General features: G+C 40.3%; 1 protein-coding gene across 7 annotated transcripts in view; it reads left to right on the forward strand.

Moving 5' to 3' along the window:
- Acvr1 (activin A receptor, type I) overlaps positions 1–14632 on the forward strand; it is a 118475-nt gene that overhangs the window by 35659 nt on the left and 68184 nt on the right. For 3 of the 7 annotated variants that reach the window (XM_005393399.2, XM_013518780.1, XM_005393403.2), the window contains exon 1: positions 2682–2723. The exons of the other annotated variants lie outside the window; for them this stretch is intronic. The gene's annotated coding sequence lies outside the window, so the exon portion shown is untranslated. Of the gene's footprint in view, positions 1–2681; positions 2724–14632 lie in introns of those variants that run through there. 7 annotated transcript variants of the gene reach the window in all.

The raw sequence follows: 14632 nt of genomic DNA on the forward strand, positions 1-14632 counted from the left end.
AATGTTAATTTATATAAAATGTATCCAAGAGTTACCGTCTCCAAAGTTTGATAGAATAATTGCTTATCATAGAGGTACACTGTATTTTCCCCGAATCTTTCAATTTCTATTCTCAAAGAATTTCTGTGCTCAAAATGGTAGTTTGTCTTCTTTTTTTTTCTTTCCTTTTTTTTAAGTATTGGAGCTTGAACCCAGGGTCTTTCTCATGCTAGACAAAGTGTCTACCTCTAAACTTCATGTCCAGCTCCCCCCACCTTAAATTTTGAGACAAAATATCTCCAAGGTTCCTGTCTCCAGTCAAAGTTGGCTCAAACTTATGAGTCTCCTGTTTCAGCCTCCCTCGTAGCTGGGATTACAGGCATGTGCCACTATGCCTGGACAAGACATTTTTAAGCATCTCGTGTTGGCTGGAAGATACTATTGGAGAATAGCAGAGGCTTGGTTTCATGAGTGTTTTGTGTGCTTCCTGAATCCCCTAGTAAAGCCCTCTTCAGCCTTGCTCCATGTCCCACTGTGTGCAGGGGACAACTTACTTTGGGATCTAACTATCTCATTGTCAGGGAAGCCCTGAAGTCTCAGGGAAGGGAAGGAAAGAACTAAGTGGAATAGAAAAGCGTCCTTTTAAATTCAAAAGCAAGGTGATCCATTTACCTGTGTCTCTGTTAACCTGTGAACTTAAAATCCAAGTTACCTGACTTATATTCATATTGTACAAGAGAGAGGGGACACATATTTGAGTGTTTATTTTTGTGCTGTCTCCTGTCTACAGATTTTATGTATTAGGCAGTTGTTATTGGTAGTCTTATTTTGCAGGTGAAAGAAATAAAGGAGCTAATTTACTAAGGGTGCAGACTGTTCCTCCTGTTCAGGGTATAGCTACAATGACATGCTACCAATCTGCAGACTGGTATTTCCTGCATGCGGTTTCAGGGACATCAAGTAGGAGGGGACAAACCCTCTGGAGTTCTGGTGGTGTGGGGTGGGGGAGAATATTGCATTTATTTGTTTGTTTGTTTGTATCAGGGATTCAACTCCAAGCCTCACAAGTTCTGCCACTGAGCTTTATCCCTGCCCCAGATATCTCTTTTCAATCCCAGAAGCTTTAAATCTTGGAAGGTTTCGTGGTAGAGGAGATGGTCATTTCCCTTCCAGCACGCTTCCTGGAGTGCTCGCCCTGCCTCAGACACCCTGCCCGGCTGAGGACTTGAGCTGGTGACAGTGATAAAGTTGTTCTGTGGTCAGAGAGTGGCCATCACTTCCTGGTGGGCAAAGCCAGGAGTGAGGGAAATGAAATGACTTCCCAGGTTTCTGTCATAAGTGAGTCTTGAGAAAAATACCTGGCCATGAGCTCAGCTCAGTGAGTGAGGCTTGTCCAGGTTGCTCTCCCGAAGTGGAGGGCTTGGGGCGGAGAGAGGACCTTGGATTAATGTGAAGGGGAGAACAGGTAGCTCTTGCAGATAGAACCCGAGTTTCCTTTTTGGAAACTACATGTAGATTATGAGCTGTGACCAAGTTCCTGGCCCAGACTGCTCCCTCCTAGGCCACGCCCGGGCTGCACTAAATGGCCATAGTATTCCAAGCATGATTTCTTCTTTCTTTTGACTAAAGATGACAAAATAATGCCTGTGGGCAAACTATGTGCTTTTAGATAAAAATTAATGTTAGAAATCTTTTGAAAAGTATGTGGCCTTTCCTGGTGTATTTTATTTAGACAGCAAACTAGGGAGACTGCTGTGAGGCAATATGACCCCTCCGTGATTAATATTGGTATCGAATGGCCTTTACCATATCATGCGTGCTCCACTATGCAGCTCGTCTTTTTCTAAATGTCAGACCATCACTGTGTCAATTTCATGTGGTTAAAGGGCTTGAGCCAACTCCAGGTGTGACACTTTGGTTTTCACTTTTATATCTTATACTAGTTTAAATGGCTGCAGGATGTTTGGTAGATGCTTTTTGCATCCATTCTGATGAAGAGTGGCAGTGTCCACTAATGGTAGGGGTAGCTGGTTGGTGACTTGCTTTCAGTTTTTCTGTTCACTGACTGATGCTGGGATGTGCATGGGAACCTGTACTCTGTTACTGATCTAACGGTTTCCTTCTGTTCTGTCAGTATTCTCTACTGCTTGAGGAATGTTTGTTTTGGCCATTGTTTTCAGCCCTGCTATGGGGCAGAACCATATTGCAGCCCACTGTGAGTATTACCGAGTGCTTTATTAATCATTATTGGGGTAGAAGAATTTTTTTGTTTTGTTTTTCTTTCCGGTACCAGGAATCGAACTCATGACCTCGCGCTTGCCACGCAGGCGCTGTGCCACTGAGCTAAATCCCAGCCCCGGGGTGCAGGAATTATGATGCACATCCCAGTTTATCCAGCACCATACTGTCATGCATTCTCTTGAGTTGTTTAAAGTGAGAAACTAGTTTTTAGTTGGTGTAAGGTAAAAACTAGTAAGAAAAGGAAAGGCGTGAGTATTACAAAAGTCAGAATTAGGGTTATAAGAACATTGATAATAGTAGTAATTTACCCTGCAGTGGTGGTTAGGTCAGGTTCTGTTCTGAGTGCTTTATATGTATTAGCTTAATTCTTTTTTTTTTTTTTTTTTTTTAGACAGGGTCTCATGTTGTAGTGCAGACTGGTTGTGAACTCACTACATAGCCCAGACTGACCTTGAACTTGAGGTGATCCTCCTGTCTCAGCCTCCCCAGTGCTGGGATTACAGGTATGCACCTGCAGGGGAAAAATGAATATATATATATATATATATAATTTCTATTTTTGTCATTTTTTTTTGGAAACAGGGTTTCACTGTGCAGTTCAGGCTGGCCTTGAACTCACTTTGTAGCCCAGGGTGGCCTCAGACTCACAGTGATCCTCCTGCCTCAGCCTCCCTGGTGCTGGGATTGCAGGTGTCCTCCACCATGCCTGCCAGATAGTGATAATCTTATACTAACTCTGTAAAGCAGATAAGAAGTTTTTAATCTAAATTTTACAGATGAAGGAAATGAGGCACCTTAAGTTAATACTAAAGCTTTAAAACTAGAAGGTGGCTGGCTGGAATTTTAGCTCAGGCTGGAATTTTAGCTTAGTTCTGGGTTTTGACCACAGGGTAGGGGAGACCAGGGAGAGCAGTTGAGGGCTTGCTCAGTGGAATGAGGTATAGATTGCTGGCAGCTTCCTAAGCAAGTATTAGGACCTTACTAAAGGTTTCAATTGCTGTTTTTTTGTTTTTTTTTTTTAATGGCACTAGGGAGTAAACACAGGGTCTTCACACTGAACTGCAGCCTTTTTTAAATTTTGAGACAGAATCTGGCTAAGTTGCCGAGGCTAGGTTAGCACTTGCAATCCTCCTGCCTCATCCTCTGAAGAGTGCTATAATTATAGGCATGCGCCACCATGCATGGGTTGTATTTTCAGCACATAGAGATTGTTTCAGTCCATTTGGGCTACTATAACAAAATACCAGAGGCTGGGTATCTTATAAAGAACAGAAAGTCAGCCTTCCCACTTCTGTAAGCTGAGATGTCTTAAGAGCAGATCCTGGGAGGATTCTGTGTATGAGGACAGTGTCTTGGTTCATAGGTTATGACTTCTTGCTGTGCCCTCACATGGGAAAAGGGCACTGCAGCTCTTCAGCCTCTTATATGACTGCTTATCCCACAAGAGCACTGGTCCTCTGAGACACCTGCTCATGATCCAGTCGCTTGTCAAAGACTCACACTTCCTAGTAGCATCACACTGCTGATTAGGTTTCAACATGGAGTGTTTAGGGTGGCACAGCCATTCAAAGCATAGTGTGGATTACATATATATGCACATGCATGTATATTTACACACATGTTCACACAATTAAACGTATATGTATATGAATATATCTGTAGCTACAAGTCCATACTGTTTTTGAGAAATGGCAGTAAGGTGTGTGTGTGTGTGTGTATGTGTGTGAGAGAGAGAGAGATAGTAACTTCCTTTGCCATTATTGCTATTTGATGTATGATAAACTCCACAGGTGGGAACCACTCATCTCCCTCTAGGGAGAGAACACCCTTATGTATGGAAACATTTCCCAACTCTGGCATTTCCCTGCTTTTGTGGTTTATTCACATCTATTTGCTTCTTTCATTAAAAAAAATTACCTTACCTAGTGAACTTGTTTTTATCAGAGGTACTAGGAATTGACTCTAACTCAGAGGTAGAAAATAAAGTGCCTTTTTGGAATATGAGCTGTGAAAGCCCATCTAAAATTGTATTTTAAATAAATGTGTATGTGACCCACTCTTCATGTGTCCAAAGTAACAAGGATGGGAGGATGCCTCACAGTTCTATTAAACTGGCCTACATCTGATGATAAGTTCTAAGAGAGCTGGTTGAGTTTGTGCTGGTGTGTGTTACCAGAAAATAGACCTGACTGCACAGCAGTGCTGGCAGAACCAACTAAACTGCTGTACATGAAACAACTAAAAACAATGGGGAGAAAAAAAAGCTATTTTCTGAGTCTTTCTTCCAATGCTTAATACGTTCAGAGTTAAAGTGAACAGAAGCCACCCTTTTCTTTCTGCCAGTTTTAGAAAAGGAGCCATTCTAAAACTTATGATCACTTCCCTCTGGAATTTAAAAGTAGAAAACAAAATCAGGGAAATAAATGCTTGTGAAAAGGACTAGGGTTTAGTGACCCAAAGCTCAGTTGAATTTTTCTCAGAATTGTTGACAGTGTGAATGGTAGACATTGGTAATTGCTAACGTTTTTATTTCCTTTTTATATTCATTTTGCTTTTATGTCCTGTCTTCTAATTGAAATAATCCTGAGGATATTAACAATTTCTTGCCGTGTCTGTCTCAGTGATAGTCAACTTTGTGTCACCTGGGGAGAAACCCACCTCCAAGGTCTCTCGGAGAGCCCTCCCTTGGCTCTGACTGCATCCAAGCTCGAGGGCAGAGGGTCCTCCAGGCCTTTGGCCCTGGTCTTTTGGGTAATCCTTGCCTGACCTTTCTCTCCAGAGCACTGAGCTCATGTATGTGCGGGGCATCAGGGATGTGAGTATACAGGAAGCTGACTTCTGCGGCGTGAATACTAATTTGTTAACGTATTGATCTCTGGAGGAAGTTCCAGTGAAAGCATGTAGCTGGCTGAGGCGTTTTTTTCTACCTAGGAGAAAATAGAGCTGGCAAATTGGTAGGCTGTAAATCTTCTTGAACTTCTTTTATTTATTTATTTTTTTGTTTTCTTTTTGTGACGCTGGGGATAGAACCATAGGTCTCACATGTTAGACAAGTGAGTTAAACTCTAGCCTTTGAATTTCTTTTTAAAATGAAGTGTGACATTATACATTACACACACACACACACACACACACACACACACACACACACCTTTTTAACCTTTAGTTGCTTGGACAAATAGAGCACATTTTAAGTAAGAATAGTATTAAAATTTCTATGAAATTAATTTCAGGGCTGTGTGTAGCTCAGTCATTAAGCACTTGTCTGGCATTCCCAAGTTCCTAGATTGGATCTCTAGTCCCAAAGTAAGGAATTAATTTCACATTAGAAATTCTGGCCTGGTTGGGAGTTTGAGTTATTGATGGTAAATATAGATTTTTTCCTATTAATTGTCAAGTTGCTTTTTAAGAGTTGTAATATCACCAATGATCAAAAAGCTGATGTTTCGACTTGTGCTGATGCAAATTAATCACAGGTGTGGAAACTTGAGGATTGTGATGAAAAAGATTGCTAACATAATATATGTCAGGCATGTTTCATTTTACAGAATTAATCTATCAGAAATGAATTTTGGAGCAAAACTATGAGTTCTAATTAATGGTAACTAAAATCATGAGGCAGTAATTGCATTAGAGGACTAATAGTTTAATGACACGAGATTAAAGTGTGGAAAATGTCTGTGCTTGGTGTTTATACATATGAAATTACTTGAATTAAGGAATCCAGAGATTCTCATAGGTATCATAAGGTAAAGCACTTTTGAAAATAGCGTGTAATTCTGGAAGCAGACCCATTGTGGACCTCTCATCCACATCACCTCCACTCCAAAGTATCACTGGAGCTCAAAAAGAAGATTCCAGAGGGGTTTCCCCTAGTTTCTGGAGCGCTGGTTTCAGTCCTCCTCACTCTTCACTTCCCATCATTCTTCCTGTTTTTTAATCTTCCCTTTTGTTTCCTCTCAACATCTCATGCACCCTTACTTAGACGTTGATCCATATTAGTTGTATCAGTGTGAGCTTGGTGGTGACTGGCAAGTGCTCAGTAGTTCTCTTGTGATAGGTGATGTGTGCCACAGGCTCAGAGTAATGTGCTCAAACCTGAGTTTCTGGGAAGTTACAGGTATAGGTTCAGTTCTGAACGTTGTTTAACTGTTTTGTGGTGCCAGGGATGGAACCATGGGCCTCACATGTTAGACAAGTGAGCTAAACTCTAGCCCTTGAATTTCTTTTTAAAGTGAAGTGTAGCATAAAATATATATATATATATATATGTATATGTGTATATATATATATAAAATACATATATAATTTTTTTAACTTTTAATTGTTGTTTGGACAAATAGAACACATTTTAAATAAGAATGCTATCAAAATCTCTGTGAAGAATTCATTTCATAGAGTAAATTCATTACTCTATGAAACATTCCTAGCATTGTTATGTATGGGGTGTGTCAGTTTTCCATTGTTGTGACAAAATACCTGGGGTAATCAGTTTTAAAGCAGGAGAAGTTTATTTTGGCTCACTGTTTCAGAGGTTTCAGTGTGTGGATTTTGGCTTGGTTGTGTTTGGCTTGTGACAGTAGAGTGTATCAGGGAGGAAGTGGGTGACAGAGGATGTCTGACTGCCTTATGACAGCTGGAAAGGAGAGAGAGGATGAAAGAAAGGGACAGTTTTTTTCTTCAAGGGCATGTCCCCCCATGACCTAACTCCCTCCCAGGAGACTCTACCTCCTAAATCTTCCAACACCTTCCAGTAGCTCCACAGGCCGGTAACCAGGCATTGAACACATGGACTTTCTAAGCCAAAGCATGATAGGAGAAAGATACATCCTGTCCCCACTGCAGCCCCTTCAGACACCATGACTGCAAGTATTGCGTCTGGAAAGAGCCCAGCTGCGTTACTTGTGTGGGGCATAGCTCCAATTGATCATATCAGGAATAATATTCTGGGAAAAAGCTTAACATATTTTTTGTAAGATGAGGCATCTCCTTTCTTAGATATTACGGACAACATCTCAAGTTTCCAGTAGCATTACCTTGTTAGCATGGTACATGAGTGTGGCTCTTCAGTTTTTTTTCATTCTATATGTCTGTGATTTAGAAAAAATGATTATGTTCTAAAGTGCTAAAATAGGGAATACTACTTTGTTCTCAAATATAAGTCAGTAAGAAACTATGGTTAAGTATATGTGTTTATTTCATACATTACCTTTTTGTGTAAAACAAGATCTTGTAGGTCTCCCTTAGTTTCCTTAACTTAGGATTTGAGGAAGAGTTTGCTTTGCTTTCTTTGATTTAAAGGAAATACAAAAACTATACAAGTGGGTTCTGCTAGACCTGCTTCCCTTTTTGTGCATTATTATAATTATTTCTCTCTTTTGGGTTCATGTGTATTTTGGAGATTCCTTCTTATTCTCTGAATACATTATTAGGGTATAGCTAACCCTTCATTGACATTCATTAAGGAGCTATTTCTAAGACTATCCCTGATGTTTCAGAGATGAAAGATACTATTTAGAGGAGTTCCATCCAGGGAGATAGTAAAATACAAGCATTTCTATTTACTTTTAGATTGCTAAGCTAGTTAAGTTTGGGAAGACCAGATAAGACCTGGATCTCAGACAGGTTATACACATGGAGCCTTGACAGGGTGATACTGGAGCAGATTCTGAAGCACAGAATGGAGAAAGACATTTTAGGTAGACAAATACAAAGGCAGAAGGCAAAAAAGATTGTGATGTCCTTGGGGACTATAAAATGCATTTAGGCTAAAAGGTACTGCACCGTGGGATAATGACTTGAGCTTGAAGATGTCTTGGGCTGCGCTGTGAACATAAAGCATCTGAACATCTTAGCAAGCATCACCCACTGATTTCAGCTGAGGAGAGGCAGCTCACAGGATGCACTGGTTGCGTTGCTGGTGGTGTGTAACAGTGAGCGCTGAGGTTTCCATTGGAGAACCGCTGGGAAGAGGCCTGGGCTGTGATGAAGGCAGTGGTGGGTTGGGCAGGTGAACTTGGTGTGCTGTCGTCATCAGGGTTAAAGGGGGTTCCATTGCAGTGAAGGAGGGTCAGCGGGTTTGCGTCATGGTTGAGGGACACATGATGACTTCAGTTTGGAACCCGGTGTGTATTCTTGTGCCTCTTGAGAGCCTGCTCATGATAGAGGCCCACTGTTTTCTGCTTTTTTACATTTTTTTTTTTTACTCAATTATCCTTCAATTGGCAGGAAAATTATTGGTAAGCAAATTAAATTAAAAAAAGCAAACCTCTGTGAGTTAAGTCTACTCCTAAATTAAATGAAAAATGTTATTTTTACTTTTTTTCTTTGATGAGTGGGTTGGGTGCTATCTCAGTACAGGAGTAGATTGGAAAACTGTCTTTAATTAAAGCGTATCTCTTCCTGTTAGCATAATTCTTGAGGAATTCTGCTATCAATTTAAATGAAATATCTAAGCAGAGAATCTTCGAGTTAGAGGGAAACTTGAGCAACTTGGACCACTGCCCTCTCTTCAGAGTTAGGATAAATGAGTACCAGAGAGTGTGACTTCCCAGCATCGCACGGCAGGGTGCAGGGGGTGTTACCACAGCTGGTTAGTGTTTTTTTGTCCCACCTTGATGATCCTTTGCATAGTCCCATGGATGTGATAGAGCAGAGTCTGAAAAACTGATGCCCAAGGCCTCTTAGTGGTAGAGTCAGAGATACGTAAATTCTTGACTTTAATTTTATTTTAAATTAACTCAGTGTTCATAGATTAATAAATGTTTGTTGCCTGTGTATACAGTATGGAAGCAATAACTGCCCCAGTTATAATAAAACTCGAAGATAAATGAGCGGCTATTTTTCTTAAAAACCAGGCAGGTTAGTTTTTAGATAATTCATTACAGGACTGGCAACTACTTACAAAATACACAGCTTGTTTGACATAATTATGAATAAGTAGTATACACACAAAACAACAACATGAAGAAAACAAGGCCACAGAAAACATTGTTCAGATTTCATTTTGTTTTTAACTTTATTGGCTCTTTTTTTTTGCTTGTTCTCTCTTCACAGAGGCAAGCAGTTGCCCAAGAAGCCTTGGGAATGCCTGTATGCCTGTGGGCAAATAATAGTTTCAACCAGTGAGAGAAAGAGTGCTAATTAACTTTCTGCTTTTTAAGGCTAGGGATGGAACCCAGGGCCTTACACTTGCTAGGCAAACCCTCTACCACTGAGCTGCTTCCTCAGTTCCTTGAGTTTTAGTCTGTTTATTCTTGTGGAAACTTAACTAGAGAGATTAACCAGGTGAAATTTTCATGTAGGTGCGTAATTGACATAAATATTTGTAAGAGGGTATGCGAATATTTGGTTCTTTTTGTTTCTTCTTTGCATTTGAAGGCTAGGATAAAAACTTCATGTCACGATAGAGAAGTTTTAGTTACTATGTTTATGCATTTGCAGTTGTTAATGCATTTGAATTCATTCCATATATTCTTAAATCTGTCTGGCATGATGTTAAACTAGGTATTAAAGCTACAGCAGGATGTTGGATACAAAAGTCCTGACTTTTAAGAGGGTCCTGGTAGGAACATTGCTAAGTGTCTGGGTAATGAAATAAATAGACACACAGGCTTAGGAGAAACAAAATGCCAGACACCCCATTAGAAAACCAGAAAAGCTGGTCTTGGCCCAGTGGGTGGCATCCCTGCAAACTCTTGTAAAAGTGCTTTGAGATCATGAGCTGATGAAAGGCTCCAGGGGTCTATGTGTGAAGCTAATCATCAAGGATTACCACATTCCGGTGAGACAACAGTTAAAACACGAAGTGCTTCATGGTCACGGGGTGCCAGAGGGGTGCTGGGATGGGATGTGCACATGTGCAAGCTGAACCGGACACATCAAGAAGGCTGATCTAATTACCACTCAAGTCTGATTCTGCTGAGGGTTTAGGGGTTGGAAGAATGGAAAAAATGACTGATTATTTCATTCTTACCTGTCTGCTCCTAATCCCCCTCTACTCAAGGTGCTCTGATTGCTCACTCTGAACCTTCTGGAAATATAGATACAGCTGAAATAGAGACTTGGGGATGTCACGAAACTCAGCTCCCACCCAGGAACTGACCTGACTCAGTGGGTCAACCACAGACTCCCATATCCAGAATTCAGACGGACAAACAAACAGTAAATAAACCTATGGTTATAGAGGCAGGATAGGGAAACATGATGGATACATTAGAGACCTCTCTTTCTCTCCTCCTCCCCTCCTGTCCCCTCTGTTTCCTTTCCTTCCTCTTCTATCCCCTTCTATCCCTTCCCCTCATATACGCTAGGCAAGTGCTGTACCACTGAGATGTATTCCTGGATTTCTTTACCAACCTACCATCAGCTCTGGAAGGGCTACAGAAATGCTTGCTGTGTAATTTGGTAACATCATTTGCCCAGAAATGCAGCATCTATTTTTTGCCCAGGGTATTTAGTAAAGGACACCATTGAACTTTGTCCAGGGAAAGAAATAAGGAAAGAGCAGAAATAGAAAAAGAAGAGACAGAACTGAGTGAAGGACTACCTGCCTGTGAGTGAGGAGTATGTGTGTTTGTCTGTCTTTGCATCTGCTCTTCTCTGAAGTCAGACCTCAGCTTTAGTCAGCAGGTGATGGGAGGGAGTTCTGCTTTGGTCTACAGCCTTCCTATACGTGTCCTTAGAATTCTTCTAAGCTGCTGTCAGTGGAAGAGTGAGGATGAGGATGTTAATCCTTCATTTGCCTTCTTTTCAGGCTTCTCTGCAGAGCCTTTTGTAATACTTACTTAAAAATTTTAATTTTTATGAGTCAGAACATTGAATCTCAGCCATTTCTTTTATGATTCAACCTAACAGTTCAACTTCAGTCATCTGCATTGTTTCCTTTTCTTATTCCTTAGATAGTGAATTTATAATAATAGCTACTGTGTATCAGCACCCACTCAATGACATGCACTTCACATGTGGCCACTACAAGAGGACGTCTGTAGCGTGCAGAAAAGTCCCGGTGCTCATGTGGCCTGAGAAGAGGCTGTGCAGTGTTGGCTCAGGCTTCTATGAGTAGAGGTTGGCAGGGCTGGGATTCAACCCGAACTCACTGGTGCAAGCCAGAAACTCTCTTCACCTCCTGTGGCCCACTGCCTTTGCTCCCTCAAGTTTTGTCCTTGATCCTCTTACTTTATATTTCTGGCACAAAGAATGAATCTTTGTCTGAACAACTGAAAGGATTTTGATGGACTGCCAAACCACTTCAGTGGAGTGGATTGAGGGTACAGAGTATAAGCAAGTTATCTTCAGAAGAATACTCTGGTCCTTAATTATACTCAGTAATTAAGTCATCTACATAAGTTCTCATCTCAGTCAAATTATAAGTTAAATTTTAAAGGTGAAAGGTGGTCTGATATTTGGGCCTTAAATCTTCTCCCTCAGGCCAAAGTATTAGTGATGACCATCTTCATAGCATCTTCTCTCTGGCTGGGCTTCTCTCCAGGCTGCAAGGCAGGTTTTTGTCTTTTCTTTTCATATCCTGCTTTTCCTCTGCAACACTTTTTTCCTCTGCAACACTTTTTTCCTCTATTCTTTAAATGTTTAGTGAATTTGACTCCCTGTTTGGTGTCTGGATATACTCTGGAGAAAGTAACATTTCTTTTTTTTTTTTCTTGGTGTCAGGAATCAAACTCATGACTTCATGCTTGCCAGGCAGGCACTGTGTGGCTGATCTATATCCCCAGCCCAGAAAAAAACATTTTTTGGTATAATTCTGTCCTTGGATTTCTTGGGAAATGTGCTGTATATGTTTTTTTTTTTTTTTTTTTCAAACTCTAAGAAGAATCAGTTATCAGGTAAAAGGGGAAAAGTTCTGTGAGAGTTCAAACTGCCAACAGAGACTTTAGTGGAGAGAAGAAACTTGTTGATGTCAAGAGCAAGAAAACGTGACCCGTGGAGTGGAGGGATAAGGCTGACACTTCTTAGAGCCAGGGCAGGGATGGAGCTTGTGGGAGTGAATCGGTCACTATCGCCTATAACTGTTGCTGTGTTGTAAATGTGTGTTGTGGCCCACTCTGCTACTACTGTGAGTCATTCTTGCAAATAAAATAAGTTTATATGCATAGCATACTGTATATAAATGCTGTGCTTGTATTCCAAGAAATAAGTTTCAACAGAAAAATAAGCTTCTGAGTTGGCAGTTTCAGCTTTGATTCTGTGTACTATTGTTAACTTTGCTCATAGATTCGAATGTGAGTTATTGCAGGGGTCAACAAACTTTAAAGGGCTAGCTAGTAAGTATTTCAGGCTTTGGAAGCCATACTGACTGTGTCACCACTATTAACTCTGCCCTTTCCAAGTGAAGACAGCCGTAGCCCGTATGCAAAATGGCAGACGTGCCTTTCCAGTAAAACTTTTTTATTTATAAAAGAAGACTATGGTCTGGATTTTGCCTGCTATTGGAATACTGTTCAATGGTTTGTTGGTATTTTCCAGATTTTAATATTTGTTATAGGCCACAGTTCCTTGTAAATACCACTAAGGTTGCTGTCTCTTGGGTAACAAAGATTTTAGATGTCCATAATAAGTATAGAGTGCTCAGAAGTTTTTATTTGAAGCCAGATCTGTCCATGTTGCTCAGGCTTCTCTCCGACTCCTGGGTTCAAGCTACCCTCCCGTTTTAATCTTCCAGGTAGCTAGAACCACAGAAGTGTGCTGTTGCACATGGCTTATTTGGAAGTATTTTAAAAATAACGTATTTTGGAGAATTTTAGAGAAATTCTTGGCGATACCTGGTTTTTATTTTCAAACCGAAAGATTAGTATTTGATGGGAATTTGGAAATTCCTAACACGAGGGGGCTGCTTGCTGTCTCATGCACACTGTGCTCCTGTTTCCCAGCTTCATTCGGCCTGTCTCTGCTTTGAGGTTTCCCCAGGATTTATCTGTGCTCAGAGCTTGTGTGCTTTTTTTACCTCTTGTTTTTTACTGGGAGATCAGGAATTTGGGGAATTGGCTGATAGATGGCATTACCTTTCTCCAGAATTGGTAGTAAATCAGACCTGTCTTTTCCCAAATATTCAATATTTGCCTGCTGTTGGAATGTCCAAAAAAACCTGTCTTTTCCAGATACTCAATATTCCCAAGTAAACTGAATCCCAGCACCTTCAATTGGGAGTAGATTATTCTTGAAAAATACTAGACATTAATATATTTGATTGTATCAGTGGTACTTTAGAGAGCCATTCATAGTGTTGTGCAAATGATTTGTGTTATTGTTTAGGTGGGATTGATATGTTTCATGCTTTTCCTACCATGCTGCCTACTACTTCAATTATCCTAAAGGGTAAAAGACAGGAAAGAGAACTAATACTTACTTTGAGCATTCAGTTCAATACTTAGTCAAGATGCAGTTTAACTTAGTGGTAAGAGCATATACTTTTGGAGTCAGAAAAATATGGGCTGATTTCTAGTTTTGCCATTTATTTAAAAAATATAACCTTAGACATTGTTACTCAAAAGTGTCTAAACAATGTTTCCTTGTGTATAAAATGGAAATAGGACTTCCTGTCATTTTGGTTGCTATTAGTATTACATCACACAATGAAAGAAATGTGGTTAACACAGTGCCTGAACTAAGGGGCTCACCAAATATTAGGAACTCATAGATGACTGTGTTTACCCTGTTTCATGAAAACGGAAACTGTTCCAGAATTAAACGATTTGTGAAGGTCACATCTTAGTAATTTGGAAAATTCAGCCTGGCTGTTTCCTGAATCCATTGTGCCCTGCTTCTTAAAGTAATTTTGGTTAACGACAATTCCACAGCAAGGTACACCATGTTTATTTGGATCATGGGGCTGGTTGGAAAGGTATGAGTTGGGTCTTGCAAGGGTAAGGATTTGTATTCTTTGAAAGCTAAGATTTCTACAAGCCAAGGATATGGTTATAACTAAAAAGTTGAGAAAACTTGTCCTGATTTTTTTTTCCTGTTGCTTAGCTGCTGTGTTGACTGCCAAGAACTTGTTTAAGTACTTTTTATTCTAGCCTGTTACTCAGATCTCATCATATTACAGTGACTTTTAAGAAGCTGTGCATGTTCTTTTAAAATGGACACTTCCATTTCCATTTTCCAAAGGAAAATGCACTGCTCTGTTGATGACTCAAATTGGGCTTAGAAAGTTGAATTGGATTTCTCTTTCCTCCTTCCTTACAGTTGTCCTCCACTCCCCATCGCAGGAATGTGCTTTTGACTGTTACGGGTCAGACTTTTATGCAACTTGATTAGCTGCCAATAGTTAAAACTCCATAGCTAAACAAGTATGTTGGCTAAATTTTTGGAAAAATGTTAGGTCAGTGAAAGTCTAGTTTCAATCTGCTGAAATTTGTTGTATAGATACTTATAGCACTGATTTTGATCAGTGATT

The sequence above is a fragment of the Chinchilla lanigera genome, unplaced genomic scaffold (assembly GCF_000276665.1).
Source record: "Chinchilla lanigera isolate Chin_1 unplaced genomic scaffold, ChiLan1.0 scaffold00048, whole genome shotgun sequence".
In the NCBI taxonomy this organism is placed as follows: domain Eukaryota; kingdom Metazoa; phylum Chordata; class Mammalia; order Rodentia; family Chinchillidae; genus Chinchilla; species Chinchilla lanigera.